At 47.7% G+C, this 22,168-nt stretch overlaps 1 non-coding gene across 1 annotated transcript; it reads left to right on the forward strand.

Moving 5' to 3' along the window:
- The first annotated feature begins 258 nt into the window (after positions 1–258).
- TRNAN-AUU (transfer RNA asparagine (anticodon AUU)) lies at positions 259–332 on the forward strand. Its single transcript has one exon. It is a non-coding gene; the product is annotated as a tRNA-Asn (tRNA).
- Positions 333–22,168: the final 21,836 nt, after the last annotated feature.

The following is a 22,168-nucleotide window of genomic DNA, read 5'->3' on the forward strand; positions in this document are numbered from 1 at the left end:
TGCAGAGGATAGTTTCAATCTGCCTACCTCTGGGTTATGGGCCCAGCATGCTTCCATTGCAGTACTCTGCTGCACATGTAAGTGCAAGAGATCCTGAAGCACTCACTCATCATGGGAAAGTACCAATGTGTTTCTTCGTTGGTTGATGGAAGAAACATCTTACAAAAACTCTCCAGATTATTGACTTTTTAAAGTTTTTCTAGGAAACGTTTTAGATGAATGCTTATTAGCCTTTGTCAGTATGGACTTTTGCAAAGTGTCTCTGTGGCGCAATCGGTTAGTGTGTTTGGCTATTAACCAAAAGGTTGGTGGTTCAATCCCACCCAGGGACGTAATTAACCTTGTGATCAGATTTTGGTGATATTTAAGTAGACAAGTCAAAATTTCAAACCTCCTCTTATGGTGTAGGGTACATGGCCTTCTCTGATGTAATCAGAGTTAGATTTGATTCAGTGATTTTATAAAAAACAGCTAGGAAGCACAATTTAGCAGTGGGTTGCAGAGAAAAAAAATATGCTGGCAGAAAAATCCAATCGAGTGATTAAACAGCTCTTCATTTTCTGGCTTTATTTTTATGCTAACAAATTTGTTCTCTGAAAAGTGTCCACAAAGCCAAGTCTCTGATTAACACCTTTGTAAGGATGGTTTTTCACCTATTACTAAATTAAACTTGCTTCATTGGAAAGGCAGCAAGATGCATCCTCATTTCAATGTCTACTGAAATAATACAAGTTGACACCAGGAAACATTAACGCCACTGCATCCTTGCTGCTTTCTCATGTGGAAGTCTGTTTAATGTGAAAACAAATGTGTGTGTTTTTTTCAACCTGGAAGCCCAACATCGATTAAGATCGATCTTAAATAGACCCCTGGGTTTTAAGGATAACCATGGTTGAGTCCAATGGTTAATTCACATTGACCGAAGTTCTAATTAAGTCACCTGTGCTCAAGCATGATATCCTTAAAATCTGGATTGCAATGACAGCATTTTGGAACTATGCCTAAGGGTTTAATTTTTACATTTATCCACTGACAATAAATCTACCTACAATATCCCTGTAACTGTTATGATTACAGTATTTCACTAAATAATTTAATTTGCTGAACCTTCTGTAAAAAGAAATATTAAGCTGCTGTAATTCCCAGATGCAGCAAATTTGTTAGCTAGTGGGCAAAACCATGTGCACTGCAGGGATGGGGGGGGGGGCAGATATAACATTTGCAGAGAGATTTAGGTGGGTTATATTGTTTGTGTGCAGGGTAAATACTGGCTGTTTTGTTTTTACACTGCAATTTAGATTTCAGTTTGAACACACCGCACCAAAATCTAACTCTCTCTGCACATATTATACACCCCCCCCCACTGCAGTGTACATGGTTTTAGCTAATAAATTTGCTGCTGTGATCAGATCTGAGTTAAGCCCTATGTATTTGGCACTGGCAAAGGGTTAGAGGCCTTGCTGTAGAGCTCACACCTTTCTTATCATGCATTGTAATATTTCCTATGTCCTGATGTTGTGCTCTCTGCTCCATCCAAGTAAACAGCAATGTAGCATGGCTATCAAAGAGCGTGAAGATTGCAGATTTCCTGGGATTAATGCTAAGGAATGCTATTCCAGAGGCTGCTGCTTTAATTCAAGTGTCACTGGGGTTAAATGGTGTTTTTACCTTAAAAACACAGGTAGAGTATATAGTACAGTGGTAAAGTGGGAGCATGTAGTGCTATTGATTACAGATTTGATGGAGCTTAAACATGGATAAGGTCCATGGCTCTAAGAGTTTATCTTGTGTATCCTTTATTCTTAGTCATGGTCAGATAAGATTAGAAAATACCATTTAAGTGGAAATTTCCTCTTAGCTGTTTTTCAGTTTGCTCAACTGTCTGATTAACTGGTCCTAAAAAAAGGACCAAAGGAGCTAAATTGCCCCGTGATCTAGCTAAATTGCCCCAGTTAAAAAAAAAAAAAAACTAAGCTGCTGTAATTCCTGGATGTTTCCTTACTGCATCAACAGGAAGTGACAAGAAACAATGTAATGTGGAACCGTACAGCAGAAGGGATTGCGGCTACCCCACAATAAGTGCAGCGGAATGTAAGAAGAGGCATATACAGTGTGGTGTGGCTGTAGATGAGCTTAGTGGTTTCTGTTAGAGTTCTTCTACTTCTAACTACTCGTACATAAATGAGTAAGCAGCCGATTTATTAAACCTGGTGAAATGATAATTTGCATGGTGATAAAGTACCAGCCAATCAGCTCCTAATTGCCATGTCACAGGCTGGGTTTGAAAAATGACAGTTAGGAGCTGACTGGCTGGTACTTTATCACCTTGCACTTTATCAGTTCACCAGGCTTAATAGATCTGCCCCAATGTTTCAAAATGGAATGCATCAAGAGAACGGTGTTGGTAGTATAAAACTACCTACAGCACCTGGTATTCCCAGGTGGTCTCACATCCAAGAACAAACCAGGCCTAAAATCAGGTGATATTGGGCATATACAGTGTGGTGTGGCTGTAGATGAGCTTAGTGGTTTCTGTTAGAGTTCTTCTACTTCTAACTACTCGTACATAAATGAGTAAGCAGCCGATTTATTAAACCTGGTGAAATGATAATTTGCATGGTGATAAAGTACCAGCCAATCAGCTCCTAATTGCCATGTCACAGGCTGGGTTTGAAAAATGACAGTTAGGAGCTGACTGGCTGGTACTTTATCACCTTGCACTTTATCAGTTCACCAGGCTTAATAGATCTGCCCCAATGTTTCAAAATGGAATGCATCAAGAGAACGGTGTTAGTATTGTAAAAATACACACAGCTCCTGGTATTTCCTTGTGGTCTCCCATCCAAGTACTAAAACCAGGACCAACACTGCTCAGCTTCCATGATCAGGAGAGATTGGGCAAATCCAGTGTGCTGTGGCTGTAGATGAGCTGGTGGTTTCTGTTACAGCTCTTCTACTTCTAACTTCTGGTACATAAAAGAATACATGTAAAAATTAAATGTACCAAGAAAATGGTGTTGGTAGTTTAAAAACACCTAAAGAATCTGATACTACCAAGCAGTCTCCCATCCATGTATTAACAAAGTCCAATACTGCTTTGCTACAAAAATCAAATGAGATTGGGCATATCCAGTGTGGTGTGGCTTTAGCTAAGCTTTGTGGTTTCTGTTAGAGCTCTTCTACTTCTAACTACTGGTACATTAATGAATATGTATAAGGTTGTAGTTTATCCAATATGCCTTTACTACCTTACCTTTCAACCCCCCCCTCCCTCCCCTCTTCTCCTTATAGCTTCCTTAGTTCTCTCCTCCTCGTGTGTGCGTTATTTGTTTTCTCATACGTCCTAGAGGATGCTGGGGTCACATTAAGAACCATGGGGTATAGACGGGATCCGCAGGAGACATGGGCACTTTAAGACTTTCAAAGGGTGTGAACTGTCTCCTCCCTCTATGCCCCTCCTCCAGACTCCAGTTTTAGTATTGTGCGCAGTGATACTGGATGCACTACAGGGGAGCTCTACTGAGTTTCTCTGAAAAGACTTGTTAGTTTTTTTTATTTTCAGGGAGGCTGCTGGCAACAGTCTCCCTGCTTCGTGGGACTTAGGGGAGAGAAGTATGACCAACTTCTAGTGAGTTCAATGGCTCTGCTTCAGGCTGACAGGACACCATTAGCTCCTGAGGGTGCTGATCGCTGGGTACGCCTAGATGCACACTCCCGCAGCCTGCCGTCACCCCCTTACAGAGCCAGAAGACAGGTGAGTAGCAGAAGAACAGAAGACTTCTTCTTCAGTGACGGCATTCTGAGGTACTGAGCAGCGAGCGGAACGCTGCGCGCCATGCTCCCACACAAACACAGGCACTGCAGGGTGCAGGGCACGGGGGGGGGGGGGGCACCCTGGGCAGCATAAATTCCTCACAAAAGGCTGGAAAAAGTGGACATTAGTGCCTGGGCACTGTCCTTACCCCGCTAGCGTAATTAATTATTTCTGAGCGGGACAGATACGCGCCATTACAGCGGCGGGGCTTCTTCCTCACCTCACCAGAACATCTTTAGAGCATTACAAGTCTATCACTATAGAGTTTATTATTTCCCAGACTGTGTACTTTTGGCGCTGGATTGTGAGCTGAAAAATCCTCTGTGTCCCTCTGACAGATTTACTGACGGTCTGTCCCCCATAAGCCGGTGTGTCTGTGGGTACTTGGTATATGTGTGTCAACATGTCGGTGGCTGAATGTTTTTCCCAAGAGGAAACTATATTAGGAATGCAGACATATGATGGTGGCCCTGTTGGCACCACCAATAACTGACTGGGTAAATGTTTCAGTAATATCAGAGTAAGGTTGGATAAATCTGTGTCCCAGACACAGACGTAGAGAATAGATGTGATATTCATGGCTATGTTTCTTTTCCCTCAGGCCCCGCTGGGTCGCAAAAATGTTATTTTGCCCAGTTACTACACACTGATACTGACACGGATACTGATACTTATGTCGACCATAATGTTTCCTGATTAGATCCAATATTGGCAAGGAGCATTCAGTACATGATTGTGGATATTAAGGACATATTAAAATCACTGAAGACCCTGCTGTTCCTGACAAAGGGGTCTATATGTATGTATATATAGATATATAATGAAAGCTGATGTAACGTTCCTCCATCTCTGTTTGAGAAAGTCTGGGCCAGCTCGACAAGATGGTTTCAAATCCCCAAAAGGATTCTGGTTGTTTATTCATTTCCCGCCGCGGACAGAATAAAGTGGGAGTCACCCCCTGTTCTGCACGGGGCCCTGTCACAAATCCAGCGGATCGTATGCAGGAAGCTACATTATTTCTAGTTATGTAACCACGGGTACATTACTTAGACCTGCCATTACATGTGCATGGGTGAGTAGTAATATTCAAGAATTGGTCGAATACCTTGTCATCCGATATAGATACCCTGGAGAGATGGGATACTCCTTACGTTGTATCATATCAAGGACACTGCAGCATACTTACGTGAGACTGCAAGGGATATAGGACTCTTGAGTTCACGGGCCAATTTCATGGCAGTGTCGGATAGGAGGGCATTGTGGATTCACCAAGAGAATGCTGATGCTGACTCCAAGAAGAAAGGGAGTCTCTTCCCTATGAAGGTGAAGCCTTGTTTGGTGACTGCCTAGTTAATTTGATCTCGGCAGCTCCCGCAGGTAAGTCAACCTTCTTGCCCTATGTTCCCTCCCAACGGATGAAGACGCATCATTATCTGATGCAGTCATTTCGGCCCAATAGATATGCAAGAAGTTAAGATTCCCCTTTCTTTGCAGGTAGAGGAAGGAGAAGAGAGAAGAGGTCTGCATCCTCTTCAAGATCGCAGGAGCAGAGATCATCCTCTGCTTCTGCCAAATCCACTGCATGACGCTGGGGCTCTCTTGCAGGAGCCCGCACCAGTGGGGGCACGTCTAAAACTCTTCAGTCAGTTCTGGATTCATTCGGACATGGACTCGTGTGTTTTACAAATAGTGTCCCAAGGGTACAAACTGGGGTTTCAAGATGTTCCCCCTCACCGATTGTTCAAACATTAAGTTACTGTGCTATTCCTGGGTTATATAGCGCTGGGGTATGTGCTGGCATACTCTCTCTCTGTCTCTCCAAAGGGCCTTGTGGGGGAAATGTCTTCAGTAAAAGTATTCCCTGTGTGTGTGGTGTGTCGGTACGCGTGTGTCGACATGTCTGAGGAAGAAGGCTATATTAGAGAGGAGCGGGAGCAAATGAACGTGGTGTCTCCGCCGACACCTGATTGGATGGATATGTGGAATGTTTTAAATGCTAGTGTAAACTCATTGCACAAAAGATTAGACAAGGCAGAAGCTTTGGGACAGTCAGGGTCTCAACCAATGCCTAATCCTATGTCGCAGGGACTGTCAGGGTCTCATAAGCGCCCACTATCCAGATGTTGACACAGATACCGACACGGATTCTGACTCCAGTGTCGATTACGATGATGCAAAGTTACAGCCAAAATTGGCAAAATACATTTGATATATGATTATGGCAATAAAAGATGTTTTGCACATCACAGAGGAGCCCCCTATCCCTGACAAGAGGGTACATATGTACAAGGGAAAGAAGCCTGAGGTAACCTTTCCCCCCTCACACGAGCTGAACGAGTTATGTGAAAAAGCTTGGGAATCTCCTGCAGATTTCCAAAAGGATTCCCCTTTCCCATCAACGGATAGGTTACGATGGGAATCCTCCCCTTGGGTGGACAAAGCATTAACACGCTTATCCAAGAAGGTAGCCCTCCCGTCCCAGGATACGGCTACCCTCAAAGAGTCTGCTGACCGCAAACAGGAGATTACCCTGAAGTCCATTTATACACATTCAGGTACCTTACTCAGACAGGCAATTGCGTCGGCCTGGGTGTGTAGTGCTGTAGCGGCATGGACGGATACCCTAGATAAGGCTACTATTTTATTGCCCCTGGGGCATATAAGAGATGCTGTCCTATATATGTGTGTATGCAAACTACAGGTGGTGCTGCAGGGCTCACACCCTTTTACTTGTCTTGTAGAGCAACTCTGGAGCTGTTACTGGGTGCAGCTGCTGCAAGAAATCAGCTTGAATGCTTCAGGGGCTTGGGCATGGCCGACATGAGCCCCACACTGATGGGGGTGTATAAAGCGATCTAGGGGTCATCCAAGCGCAACCCCACAAAGGCCGCCATGCCCTGCGTGACCATTTTCTCTTTTCATATGCAGACGAGGGTTGCAGCCAACTATGCCCATTGCTTGGATGACATCACCGTATGCAAATCCGTCTGCTGCAGACCTTTCCCCAGGAATGCTTGTACTAGTTGTTGCATATGGTTTGATGTTTGAGGGTGCTTCAGTATTAGGCAGCCTTCCGCCCTCTCATGTTCACCTGAAAATATGTGGTCTCCCTGCAGTTCCCTTGTGCTTCCTCAGTTGAATCTCCTTAACTTGACGGGTGTGTGCCCGAGCAGCCGCCCTCCACAGCCCTATCCCAGCACATGCTTTTCTTGCGTATGAGATCTCTTGATCATGAAGATAGTTCTCACAGGGTGAGGTTCATCCATTACATTTTAAAGTAGGAAGGTACAAATTACATATTCAAATTACATATATGTGCTGGATTCAAATGTTTTCCCCCCTTCCTTTCTCAATTGTGCCCATCAGCAGCTATTCTAATGTTGCTGCCAATGGGTGTGACACATTCATTTCTTCTGTGGGGTACACTGGACTCCACAAGGATTCACATTGGGGTGTAGAGTAGGATCTTGATCTGAGGCACCAACAGGCTCAAAGCTTTTGACTGTTCCCAAGATGCTCAGCGCCCCCTCCTCTATAACCTCGCTTCCATGAACAGGGAGCTCAGTTTGTAGTTGGTGCCTTCAGTAGCAGGCCACTTAAGAGGGGGCTGCCTCAGGCAGCCTATTCTTAGCTATTAATTTTGACAAGAAAAGAAGAACTTTTTTTTATAAGAATCTACAAGGGCTGCAGCAGGCTAGGTCTAATAGACATCTTTACTGCAGCTCCATCACTCCCAGCGGCGCAGTATACTCCCGCGCCCTGGTTGCTGGGTCACTGCAGCGGAGGCTCCGGTTTCTTCCTAAGGTAAGTCACACACACACCGCCCTCCGGGATCACGAGGCCGCTGATGAAAGGGAGGTAAGGGACTTCTGTGCCCACACTATACCGTGATCCAGCGTGGCTGTAGGGGGCGGGCCATGTGCGCACTGGCGTGGACACTGATTACTGGGCAGCTGCTCCACTAGCCACCAGGGACAGTTAAGGAGCACAGCTCTGGGGGGTTTTCTCTTATATTAACCCCATTTTGTACTACCCGCAGTGCATTGTGATAGGTAATAGAGCCTGATTCAGGTTGGATTGCAATCGCAATAAGCAATCCAACTGCAAAAATTGCTAAGAGCATACGCATGCGCCTGCATTTTCTGCGGCACCCCGCAGTTAATGCGATCGCCTCTGACTGTCAATCGGTGCTGGGGGGGGGGGGTCAGCAACACTCCATTTCCAAGTCGGAGATGGAGCGGTGCGTGGGCAGGGCTTCAAAATGGGGTCGGCAACGGAGAAACAGGAGGCGTGGTCAGAGCGGTTGCATGACATCACATGCAGCAGCTGCGATCACAAAAATGGTGGCGGCTTCCTGCGCACACATACAGTCTGCACCAACAGGAGGCTAACCCATTTTTTATGATCACGCTGAACTGCACTGCGACTGCAATTTCAGCGTGGTCAAGAAGGGAGGCGGCATGCTGGGTGGCCCCAGCATGCGAACCAAAGGATTGCAAATTCTGTTACTTAGCAGAATTTGCAATCCTTACTGAATTAGGCCCATTGATTACAAAATTTATTTGTAAATATTTGAAGTTTTTCTTCAGGGACTAACACAAAAGATGCTTGGGGCTACTAACACATGGGTAAGCCACGTAAAGCTTCCCATGGGTCAGTGGCATCACAACGGGGTTGCGGCCCACACCCGAGTGTCACCCGCCAAGGGGGGTGACACCAAAGTGCCGGCTCCTCTTCAGTGACAGAATATGGGTGTTTCACTGTGACATTACGTGCAACACCCAGTTTCTGTCACTGTGCAGGAGCCAGCACCACTCACACACTAGTCCCCGGGTGCAGCACTCAACCCCCGGGATACCCGGAGCAACAAAATGGAGATTCAGGCCAACAGGCCACACCCCTACCTATGAGACCATGCCTCCATTTTACCATTGCGCTGCTTATCTGCGCGCACTGCATTACAATCTCCCTCGCTGCCTCTCTGGGTGTCACCAATGATAGTGACACCTTTGCCATGCTTGTAGCAGCTGGTCCTAAGATCTACGCCTCCAGCCCTGAGTGTTTGCCCTTGTGACTTGTTGATCATCATAGCGAAGCAGATTCTTACAGAAAACTGCAGGGGCTTAGATTGAAAAGAAAAACATTGACGAACCCATCATTTCAGCAACAGGGTCTGCCACACGGCTGACTGAAATGACTGGTTGGTTTGGACCCCCACCAAAAAAGAAGCAATCAATCTCTCCTTGCACAAACTGGCTCTACAGAGGCAAGATGTCCACCTCATCATCCTCCGATTCCTCACCCCTTTCACTGTGTACATCACCCTCCTCACAGATTATTAATTCGTCCCCACTGGAATCCACCATCTCAGATCCCTGTGTACTTTCTGGAGGCAATTGCTGGTGAATGTCTCCACGGAGGAATTGATTATAATTCATTTTGATGATCATCATCTTCTCCACATTTTCTGGAAGTAACCTCGTACGCCGATTGCTGACAAGGTGAGCGGCTGCACTAAACACTCTTTTGGAGTACACACTGGAGGGAGGGCAACTTAGGTAGAATAAAGCCAGTTTGTGCAAGGGCCTCCAAATTGCCTCTTTTTCCTGCCAGTATACATTCGGACTGTCTGACGTGCCTACCTGGATGCGGTCACTCATATAATCCTCCACCATTCTTTCAAAGGTGACAGAATCATATGCAGTGACAGTAGACGACATGTCAGTAATCGTTGCCAGGTCCTTCAGTCCGGACCAGATGTCAGCACTCACTCCAGACTGCCCTGCATCACCGCCAGCGGGTGGGCTCGGAATTCTTAGCCTTTTCCTCGCACCCCCAGATGCAGGAGAATGTGAAGGAGGAGCTGTTGACGGGTCACGTTCCGCTTGACTTGACAATTTTCTCACCAGCAGGTCTTTGAACCTCTGCAGACTTGTGTCTGCTGGAAAGAGAGATACAATGTAGGTTTTAAATCTAGGATCGAGCACGGTGGCCAAAATTTATTGCTCTGATTTCAACAGATTGAATCCTGGTTAAGCGAATTAAGGGCTCCATCCACAAGTCCCACATGCCTAGCGGAATCGCTCTGTTTTAGCTCCTCCTTCAATGTCTCCAGCTTCTTCTGCAAAAGCCTGATGAGGGGAATGACCTGACTCAGGCTGGCTAGGAAGGATGTAACGTTAAAACATTACACCGTATATGGCGAAATTATGTTTCTTGGTGTGAGGCCAGGAATGCTCCTACGGAAGAATTCCATCTGGGCCGTTTCCTTCACTTCCTACAAACTGGAGTGAATTTGGGCCTAAAATTAGGCTCTATTAAGGTCCAGATTTCGGCCTTATCCATTTTCTTTCAAAAAGAATTGGCTTCTCTTCCAGAAGTTCAGACTTTTGTAAAAGGAGTGCTGCATATTCAGCCTCCTTTTGTGCCTCCGGTGGCACCTTGGGACCTTAACGTGGTGTTAAGTTTTCTAAAATTACACTGGTTTGAACCACTTAAAACAGTGGAGTTAAAATATCTCACATGGAAGGTGGTCATGTTATTAGCCTTGGCTTCGGCTAGGCGAGTGTCGGAATTAGCGGCTTTGTCACATAAAAGCCCATATTTGGTATTCCATGTGGATAGAGCGGAATTGCAGACCCGTCCTCAATTCCTACCAAAAGTGGTCTCATCTTTTCATATGAACCAACCTATTGTGGTGCCTGTGGCTACGCGTGACTTGGAGGATTCCGAGTTACTTGATGTGGTTAGGGCTTTGAAAATTTACGTGGCCAGGACGGCTAGAGTCAGGAAAACTGAAGCGCTGTTTGTCCTGTATGCAACCAACAAGATTGGTGCCCCTGCTTCAAAGCAGGCTATTGCTCGCCGGATTTGTAACACGATTCAGCAAGCGCATTCTATGGCTGGATTGCAGTTACTGAAATCAGTCAAGGCCCATTCCACGAGGAAAGTGGGCTCTTCTTGGGCGGCTGCCCGAGGGGTCTCGGCACTACAGCTGTGTCAAGCTGCTACTTGGTCGGGTTCACACACCTTTGCAAAATACTATAAGTTTGATACCCTGGCTGAGGAGGAACTCATGTTTGCTCAATCGGTGCTGCAGAGTCATCCGCACTCTCCCGCCCGTTTTGGAGCATTGGTATAATCCCCATGGTCCTTACGGAGTCCCCAGCATCCTCTACGGACTACGAGAAAAAGATTTACCGGTAGGTTTAAAATCTTATTTTCTACTTTATTCTTTTCTATCCTAGTTTATTACGACCAACTCTCATCCAAGGAGTTTGATATTCTACTACCTGCATGCAATTTAAATTGCTTAAATTGTTTATATGGTTGATTTGTCCTTCACAATCCATAATCTGCAACTTGGATGTACTTGTGTCATTGAAAATCTTATAATAAAAATGTATATACAGATACTCAACCTGTATATTGGAAAAAAAAAAAGTTATAAGACATATGCATTCAATATTTGAAGAAACAAAATAAAATAAAGCTATCTATTGGGTTTCACTAACAAGCACATTGGAAGACTTGACTACTGTTAAAAGACATGCATTACATGGTATAGAGCCACAAACCACAATGTAGTAAAATAAAAACAAACTTACATGTGTATCAAACCTATGTGAGGCTTACATTGATAGTGCAAGATCAACACTCTATCAACTGTGCAAACTAGACTGCACATAAATGCCATAAAATTTATCTGAGATTTTAGTAAATAAGGCCCGTTGCTGTCCGGGTCACGCAGCCGTCACGGCCCGCCCCCATACGGTCCGGTCATGTCTGCGTTGTCCTGACTGTGCCCCCAAAATGGCGGCACAACGCCGCTGGCCCGACTCCTCCTGCCCAGTGACCGCCTCTGCCTGTCAATCAGGCAGAGGCGCTCATTGGGCAGAGATGCTGATCGCATCTCTGGCATGTGCCGGTGCACTGCGGCACCAGCACACACGCACTTCAGACCTGATCTCCTGTTGTGTGAATATGCACAGCAGGGATCAGGTCTGAATTAGGCCCTATATACAGCTGTCAGTAAGGCAGGGATGTGCTGCTGCCAGTGAGGCAGGGATGTGCTGCTGGTAGTGAAGCAGTGATGTGCTGCTGTCAGCGAAGCAGTGCTGTGCTGCTGTCAGCGAGACAGGGATGTGCTGCTGTCAGCGAGGCAGGGATGTGCTGCTGTCAGCGAAGCAGGGATGTGCTGCTGTCAGCGAAGCAGGGATGTGCTGCTGTCAGCGAGGCAGGGATGTGCTGCTGTCAGCGAGGCAGGGATGTGCTGCTGTCAGCGAGGCAGGGATGTGCTGCTATAAGTGAGGTAGGGATGTGCTGCTGTCATTGAAGCAGGAATGTGCTGCTGCAGTGAGGCAGAGATATGCAGCCCACTATCTCCCTATCACCCCTGCCTGAGTCACACACTTTCCCTGTCACCCCTGCCTCAGTTACCCACTATCTCCCAGTCACCGCTGCCTCAGTCAACCACTATATCTGCGATCCCTGCCTCAGTCACCCACTATACCAGTCACCCCTGCTTTAGTCACCCACTGTCACCCTATCACCCCTGCTTCAGTCACCCACTATCCCTGTCAACCCTGCCTCAGTCACCCACTATCTCCCAGTCACCCCTGCCTCAGTCAGCCACTATCCCTGTCACCCCTGCCTCAGTCTCTTACTGTCCCTGTCACCCCTGCCACAGTCATCCACTATCTCCCTATCACCCCTGCCTTAGTCATTTATTATACCTGTCACCCACTTTCTTCCCATACTTACCCAACCCCTTCCTATCACCCCTCCCTCAGTAACCCACTATCTCCCTGTCACCCACTATCTCCCAGTCACCCCGGCCTCAGTCACCCACTATCTCCCACTCATACATGCTTCAGTCACCCACTATCTCCCAGTCATCCCTGCCTCAGTCACCTACTGACACCAGTGCTGACATTTCTGCTGCGGCCTCTCCACTCTCCAGCGTGAACGTCCTGACGACTGAGGAAATCCGCTTCCTAGTTGAGGACTCCGGGAATGAACACTGCCGATATTGCTGTCAGATGACTTTCTACCCAACGGAGGATTTTTGATACTTCCAGCTTTGCCATGCAGTTTCGAGTGCCGCCTTGATGATTTGTGTACACTACCGTGGTGGCGTTGTCAGATTGTACTTGAACAGGCCTGTTCTGTACTAGAGGCAGGGCCAGTGTCAATTAATTGAACACTGCCTGCAATTCCAGAATGTATATCAGGAGGAGAGATTCCTCCCTGGTCCACCGACCCTGGAGAAAGTGTTGCTCCAACACCATGGCCCAGCCCAAAAGACTGGCATCCATTGTCAGGAGGACACAGTTGGAGATCCAGAAGGGATGGCCCCTGCTCAACTGTTGGTCCTGTAGCCACCAGCTCAGTGTCAGACGAACCTCCGGAGTCAAGGAGATCATTTGAGACATCATCCGATGAGGCAGGCCGTCCCACTTGGAGAGGATTAACCTCTGCAGAGGGCGGTAATGAAATTGAGCGTACTCTACCATATCGAAAGCCGACACCATGAGGTCTAGTACTTGCATCGCTGTGTGTATCAACACTCTTGGGCGAGAGAGGACGATACTGTCCTGAATTTTCAGGACTTTCTCTGGAGACAGAAACAATTGTTGGCTGTGTGTGTCCAGCAGTGCCCCTAGGTGCACAATGTTCCGAGCAGGGACCAGCGAGGACTTTTTTCAGTTGATGAGCCACCCGTGGACTTTTAGGAATTGGACTGCCAGTTCCAGATAACTGTGGAGAACCTCTTGGGAGTTCACCAGGATCAGCAAGTCGTCCAGATTTGGCAGGATCCTGATTCTCTGATGGTGAAGGGTCGTCATCACGGCCATGACCTTGGTGAATATCCGAGGTGCCGTGGCCAAACCAGAAGGCAGGACTTGAAATCCAAAAACAAACCAGGCACAACACTGCTTAGCTTCCATCATCAGATGAGATTGGACCAGTGGCGTAACTACTGCCCCCGCAGTCCTCGCGGTGGCTTGGGGGCGAGGGGCTGCGGGTGCGCCACTGATTTACAACAGACTGACATGCGGACGAGCGTCCGCATGTCAGTCTGCAGTCTCCTTCCCTCCGCCGCTTTTTGGAGGGACACGGAGGGCACACAGCGCGCCTCCCTGTGTCCCTCCTGCTGCATCATCTCCGGCGGCCGCGGGTCTAATAGGGGGAAGTGCCGTCCGTGAGCTCTAATTGGCTCACGAACCGGCACTTCCCCCTATTAGACCCGCGGCCGCCGGAGATGATGCAGCAGGAGGGACACAGGAGAGACGAGCTGTGCCCTCCGTGTCCCTCCAAAAAGCGACGGCGGGGGGTGGGTAAATATCTGTCACTGGGGGCATATATGGCACGGGGGGGAGGGAGGAATATCTGGCACTGGGGCATTTCTGGCACTGGGGGGAATATCTGGCACTGGGGGCATATCTGGCACTGGGGGGGGATATCTGGCACTGGGGCATATATGGCACTGGGGGGGAATATCTGGCACTGGGGGCATATATGGCACTGGGGGGGGTATCTGGCACTGGGGGCATATATGGCACGGGGGGCATATATGGCACTGGGGGGAATATCTGGCACTGGGGGCATATATGGCACTGGGGGGGAATATCTGGCACTGGGGGCATATGTGTACCTGGCACATGGGGGGGACGACTATATTTGGCACTAAGGCATGTAAGTACCTGGCACCGTGGGGGAATATCTGGCACTGGGGACATATGTGGCACTGGGAGCACAGCCCTAGCAACAAGGACTACCTCCTAGCAACGAGCATGACACCCAGTGCATGAAACATCTGGCAACGAGCATGACACCCAGTGCATGAAACACCTGGCAACGAGCATGACACCCAGTGCATGAAACCCCTGGCAACGAGCATGACACCCTGAGCATGAAAACCCCTGGCACCGTGCATGGAACCAAGAGCATGAAACCCCTGGCAACGAGCATGACACCCAGTGCATGAAACCCCTGACAACGAGCAGGTAATTGAAAAGTAATTAGAAGCCTTACTGTAGGACTTAATGTGTAATGGGCATTACGGTGTGTGGCATAATGTATCACGGACATTGCGGTGTGTGTCATAATGTGTCGCAGGCATTACGGTGAATGGTATACTATATTGCGGGCATTGTGATATGTGGTATAATGTCTCAGGGTCATTGCAGTGTGTGGCATAATGTATCACGGACATTGCGGTGTGTGTCATAATGTGTCAGGCATTACGGTGTGTGGTATACTATATCACGGGCATTGTGGTATGTGGTATAATGTCTCAGGGTCATTGCAGTGTGGCATAATACATAACGGGCATTGCGATGTGTGGCATAGGGTATAACGGGCAGGGCATTGCGGTATGTGTCACAGGCATTACGGTGTATGGTATACTATATCACAGGCATTGTGGTATAATGTCTCAAGGTCATTGCAGTGTGTGGCATAATGTGTCACAGGCATTGTATGTGCTATAATGTATCAGGGGCATTGCAGTGTGTAGCATAATGTATAACGGGCATTGCGATTCCTGTCATAATGTGTCACAGGCATTACGGTGTGTGGCATAATGTGTCACAGACATTACGGTGTGTGGCATAATGTGTCGGGGGCATTACAGTGTGTGCATATTGTGTCGTGCATTATTGTGTGCGGCATAATGTCTAAGGGCCATTGCAGTATGTGGCATAATGTATACTGGGCATTACTATAAGGAGGAAAAATGACAAATAATGTAAGGGGCATGAATCAGGATTATTTTTCTTTCCTGTGGTGGCCAACGTATGGGCGTGCAGGTTGCAAAACTGGGGTATAAGGTAGTCTTTTCCTGCAATGCCACGCCCCTTTATGCGAAACCACGCCCACTCCAACAAAACCACGCCCCTTTTTTGACGTGCGCGCCTTTTTATCCCTTTCTTGCTCCCAATTATGGAGCATGAAGGGGGGGGGGGGGGCGCCGAAGAATTTTTTGGCTTGGGGGAGAAAAATTTCTAGTTACGCCACTGGATTGGACATATCCAGTGTGATGCGGCTGTAGATGATTTTTGCTGTTTCTAACTTCTACATCAATGAATAAGTTTCAAAATAGAATGCATCAAGAGAACGGTGTTGGTAGTATAAAACTACCTACAGCACCTGGTATTCCCAGGTGGTCTCACATCCAAGAACAAACCAGGCCTAAGATCAGGTGATATTGGGCATATACAGTGTGGTGTGGCTGTAGATGAGTTTAGTGGTTTCTGTTAGAGTTCTTCTACTTCTAACTACTCGTACATAAATGAATAAGCGGACGATTTATTAAACCTGGTGAAATGATAATTTGCATGGTGATAAAGTACCAGCCAATCAGCTCCTAATTGCCATGTCACAGGCTGGGTTTGAAAAATGACAGTTAGGAGCTGACTGGCTGGTACTTTATCACCTTGCACTTTATCAGTTCACCAGGCTTAATAGATCTGCCCCAATGTTTCAAAATGGAATGCATCAAGAGAACGGTGTTGGTATTGTAAAAATACACACAGCTCCTGGTATTTCCTGGTGGTCTCCCATCCAAGTACTAAAACCAGGACCAACACTGCTCAGCTTCCATGATCAGGAGAGATTGGGCAAATCCAGTGTGCTGTGGCTGTAGATGAGCTCGTGGTTTCTGTTAGAGCTCTTCTACTTCTAACTTCTGGTACATAAAAGAATATGTGTAAAAATTAAATGTACAGTACCAAGAAAAGGGTGTTGGTAGTTTAAAAACACCTAAAGCATCTGATAATACATGGATGGGAGACTGCTTGGTAGTAACAAAGTCCAATACTGCTTTGCTTCAAAGATCAAATGAGATTGGGCATATCCAGTGTGGTGTGGCTTTAGATAAGCTTTGTGGTTTCTGTTAGAGCTCTTCTACTTCTAACTACTGGTACATTAATGAATATGTATAAGGTTGTAGTTTATCCAATATCCCTTTACTACCTTACCTCCCCCTCCCCTCCCCTCCCCTCCCCTCCTTATAGCTTCCTTTGTTCTCTCCTCCTCGTGTGTGCGTTATTTGTTTTCTCATACGTCCTAGAGGATGCTGGGATCACATTAAGAACCATGGGGTATAGACGGGATCCGCAGGAGACATGGGCACTTTAAGACTTTCAAAGGGTGTGAACTGTCTCCTCCCTCTATGCCCCTCCTCCAGACTCCAGTTTTAGAATTGTGCCCAGTGAGACTGGATGCACTACAGGGGAGCTCTACTGAGTTTCTCTGAAAAGACTTATGTTAGTTTTTCTTATTTTCAGGGAGGCTGCTGGCAACAGTCTCCCTGCTTCGTGGAACTTAGGGGAGAGAAGTATGACCAACTTCTAGTGAGTTCAATGGCTCTGCTTCTGGCTGACAGGACACCATTAGCTCCTGAGGGTGCTGATCGCTGGGTACGCCTAGATGCCCACTCCCGTAGCCTGCCATCACCCCCTTACAGAGCCAGAAGTCAGAAGACAGGCGAGTAGCAGAAGAACAGAAGACTTCTTCTCCAGTGACGGCATTCTGAGGTACCACGCAGCGAGCGGAATGCTGTGCGCCATGCTTCCACACAAACACAGGCACTGCAGGGTGCAGGGCATGTGGGTGGGTGGGGGGGGGGGCACCCTGGGCAGCATAAATTCCTCACAAAAGGCTGGCAAAAGTGGACATTAGTGCCTGGGCACTGTCCTTACCCCGCCAGCGTAATTAATTATTTGTTTCTGAGCGGGACAGAAGCGTGCCATTACAGCGGCGGGGCTTCTTCCTCACCTCACCAGCACATCTATAGAGCGTTACAAGTCTATCACTATAGAGTTTATTATTTCCCAGACTGTGTACTTTTGTCGCTGGGTTGTGAGCTGAAAAATCCTCTCTGTCCCTCTGACAGATTTACTGTAGGTCTATCCCCCATAAGCCGATGTGTCTGTGGGTACTTGGTACATGTGTGTCAACATGTCGGTGGCTGAATGTTTTTCCCAAGAGGAAACTATATTAGGAATGCAGACATATGATGGTGGCCCTGTTGGCACCACCAATAATTGACTGGGTGAAAGTTTTAATAATATCAGAGTGAGGTTGGATAAATCTGTGTCCCAGACACAGACGTAGAGAATAGATGTGATGTTCATGGCTATGCTTCTTTTCCCTCAGGCCCGCAAAAATGTTACTACACACTGATACTGACTCGGATACTGATTCCTATGTCGACCCAAATTGGCATCTGACGTCGCCTGCAGTGCACCCTGCAGTGCCTGTGTTTGTGTGGAAGCATGGCGCACAGCATTCCGCTCGCTGCGTGGTACCTCAGAATGCCGTCACTGGAGAAGAAGTCTTCTGTTCTTCTGCTACTCGCCTGTCTTCTGACTTCTGGCTCTGTAAGGGGGTGATGGCAGGCTACGGGAGTGGGCATCTAGGCGTACCCAGCGATCAGCACCCTCAGGAGCTAATGGTGTCCTGTCAGCCAGAAGCAGAGCCATTGAACTCACTAGAAGTTGGTCATACTTCTCTCCCCTAAGTTCCACGAAGCAGGGAGACTGTTGCCAGCAGCCTCCCTGAAAATAAGAAAAACTAACATAAGTCTTTTCAGAGAAACTCAGTAGAGCTCCCCTGTAGTGCATCCAGTCTCACTGGGCACAATTCTAAAACTGGAGTCTGGAGGAGGGGCATAGAGGGAGGAGACAGTTCACACCCTTTGAAAGTCTTAAAGTGCCCATGTCTCCTGCGGATCCCGTCTATACCCCATGGTTCTTAATGTGATCCCAGCATCCTCTAGGACGTATGAGAAAACAAATAACGCACACACGAGGAGGAGAGAACAAAGGAAGCTATAAGGAGGGGAGGGGAGGGGAGGGGGGGGAGGTAAGGTAGTAAAGGGATATTGGATAAACTACAACCTTATACATATTCATTAATGTACCAGTAGTTAGAAGTAGAAGAGCTCTAACAGAAACCACAAAGCTTATCTAAAGCCACACCACACTGGATATGCCCAATCTCATTTGATCTTTGAAGCAAAGCAGTATTGGACTTTGTTACTACCAAGCAGTCTCCCATCCATGTATTATCAGATTCTTTAGGTGTTTTTAAACTACCAACACCCTTTTCTTGGTACTGTACATTTAATTTTTACACATATTCTTTTATGTACCAGAAGTTAGAAGTAGAAGAGCTCTAACAGAAACCACGAGCTCATCTACAGCCACAGCACACTGGATTTGCCCAATCTCTCCTGATCATGGAAGCTGAGCAGTGTTGGTCCTGGTTTTAGTACTTGGATGGGAGACCACCAGGAAATACCAGGAGCTGTGTGTATTTTTACAATACCAACACCGTTCTCTTGATGCATTCCATTTTGAAACATTGGGGCAGATCTATTAAGCCTGGTGAACTGATAAAGTGCAAGGTGATAAAGTACCAGCCAGTCAGCTCCTAACTGTCATTTTTCAAACCCAGCCTGTGACATGGCAATTAGGAGCTGATTGGCTGGTACTTTATCACCATGCAAATTATCATTTCACCAGGTTTAATAAATCGTCCGCTTATTCATTTATGTACGAGTAGTTAGAAGTAGAAGAACTCTAACAGAAACCACTAAACTCATCTACAGCCACACCACACTGTATATGCCCAATATCACCTGATCTTAGGCCTGGTTTGTTCTTGGATGTGAGACCACCTGGGAATACCAGGTGCTGTAGGTAGTTTTATACTACCAACACCGTTCTCTTGATGCATTCTATTTTGAAACTTATTCATTGATGTAGTAGTTAGAAACAGCAAAAATCATCTACAGCCGCATCACACTGGATATGTCCAATCCAGTGGCGTAACTAGAAATTTTTCTCCCCCAAGCCAAAAAATTCTTCGGCGCCCCCCCCCCCCCTTCATGCTCCATAATTGGGAGCAAGAAAGGGATGAATATGCGCGCGCCCAAGGCGCGCGCGTCAAAAAAGGGGCGTGGTTTTGTTGGAGTGGGCGTGGTTTCGCATAAAGGGGCGTGACATTGCAGGAAAAGACTACCTTATACCCCAGTTTTGCAACCTGCACGCCCATACGTTGGCCACCACAGGAAAGAAAAATAATCCTGATTCATGCCCCTTACATTATTTGTCATTTTTCCTCCTTATAGTAATGCCCAGTATACATTATGCCACATACTGCAATGGCCCTTAGACATTATGCCGCACACAATAATGCACGACACAATATGCACACACTGTAATGCCCCCGACACATTATGCCACACACCGTAATGTCTGTGACACATTATGCCACACACCGTAATGCCTGTGACACATTATGACAGGAATCGCAATGCCCGTTATACATTATGCTACACACTGCAATGCCCCTGATACATTATAGCACATACAATGTCTGTGACACATTATGACACACACCGCAATGTCCGTGATACATTATGCCACACACTGCAATGCCCGATACATTATAGCACATACAATGCCTGTGACACATTATGCCACACACTGCAATGACCTTGAGACATTATACCACAATGCCCGTGATATAGTATACCATACACCGTAATGCCTGTGACACATACCGCAATGCCCTGCCCGTTATACCCTATGCCACACATCGCAATGCCCGTTATGTATTATGCCACACTGCAATGACCCTGAGACATTATACCACATACCACAATGCCCGTGATATAGTATACCACACACCGTAATGCCTGACACATTATGACACACACCGCAATGTCCGTGATACATTATGCCACACACTGCAATGACCCTGAGACATTATACCACATATCACAATGCCCGCGATATAGTATACCATACACCGTAATGCCTGCGACACATTATGACACACACCGCAATGTCCGTGATACATTATGCCACACACCGTAATGCCCATTACACATTAAGTCCTACAGTAAGGCTTCTAATTACTTTTCAATTACCTGCTCGTTGTCAGGGGTTTCATGCACTGGGTGTCATGCTCGTTGCCAGGGGTTTCATGCTCTTGGTTCCATGCACGGTGCCAGGGGTTTTCATGCTCAGGGTGTCATGCTCGTTGCCAGGGGTTTCATGCACTGGGTGTCATGCTCGTTGCCAGGTGTTTCATGCACTGGGTGTCATGCTCGTTGCCAGATGTTTCATGCACTGGGTGTCATGCTCGTTGCTAGGAGGTAGTCCTTGTTGCTAGGGCTGTGCTCCCAGTGCCACATATGTCCCCAGTGCCAGATATTCCCCCACGGTGCCAGGTACTTACATGCCTTAGTGCCAAATATAGTCGTCCCCCCCATGTGCCAGGTACACATATGCCCCCAGTGCCAGATATTCCCCCCCAGTGCCATATATGCCCCCAGTGCCAGATATTCCCCCCAGTGCCATATATGCCCCCCATGCCATATGCCCCCAGTGCCAGATACCCCCCCCAGTGCCATATATGCCCCCAGTGCCAGATATTCCCCCCCAGTGCCATATATGCCCCAGTGCCAGATATCCCCCCCAGTGCCAGATATGCCCCCAGTGCCAGATATTCCCCCCAGTGCCAGAAATGCCCCAGTGCCAGATATTCCTCCCTCCCCCCCCGTGCCATATATGCCCCCAGTGACAGATATTTACCGCCCCCCCCCCGCCGTCGCTTTTTGGAGGGACACGGAGGGCACAGCTCGTCTCTCCTGTGTCCCTCCTGCTGCATCATCTCCGGCGGCCGCGGGTCTAATAGGGTCTAATAGGGGGAAGTGCCGGTTCGTGAGCCAATTAGAGCTCACGGACGGCACTTCCCCCTATTAGACCCGCGGCCGCCGGAGATGATGCAGCAGGAGGGACACAGGGAGGCGCGCTGTGTGCCCTCCGTGTCCCTCCAAAAAGCGGCGGAGGGAAGGAGACTGCAGACTGACATGCGGACGCTCGTCCGCATGTCAGTCTGTTGTAAATCAGTGGCGCACCCGCAGCCCCTCGCCCCCAAGCCACCGCGAGGACTGCGGAGGCAGTAGTTACGCCACTGGTCCAATCTCATCTGATGATGGAAGCTAAGCAGTGTTGTGCCTGGTTTGTTTTTGGATTTCAAGTCCTGCCTTCTGGTTTGGCCACGGCACCTCGGATATTCACCAAGGTCATGGCCGTGATGACGACCCTTCACCATCAGAGAATCAGGATCCTGCCAAATCTGGACGACTTGCTGATCCTGGTGAACTCCCAAGAGGTTCTCCACAGTTATCTGGAACTGGCAGTCCAATTCCTAAAAGTCCACGGGTGGCTCATCAACTGAAAAAAGTCCTCGCTGGTCCCTGCTCGGAACATTGTGCACCTAGGGGCACTGCTGGACACACACAGCCAACAATTGTTTCTGTCTCCAGAGAAA

The sequence above is a fragment of the Pseudophryne corroboree genome, unplaced genomic scaffold (genome assembly GCF_028390025.1).
Source record: "Pseudophryne corroboree isolate aPseCor3 unplaced genomic scaffold, aPseCor3.hap2 scaffold_533, whole genome shotgun sequence".
Lineage (NCBI taxonomy): Eukaryota > Metazoa > Chordata > Amphibia > Anura > Myobatrachidae > Pseudophryne > Pseudophryne corroboree.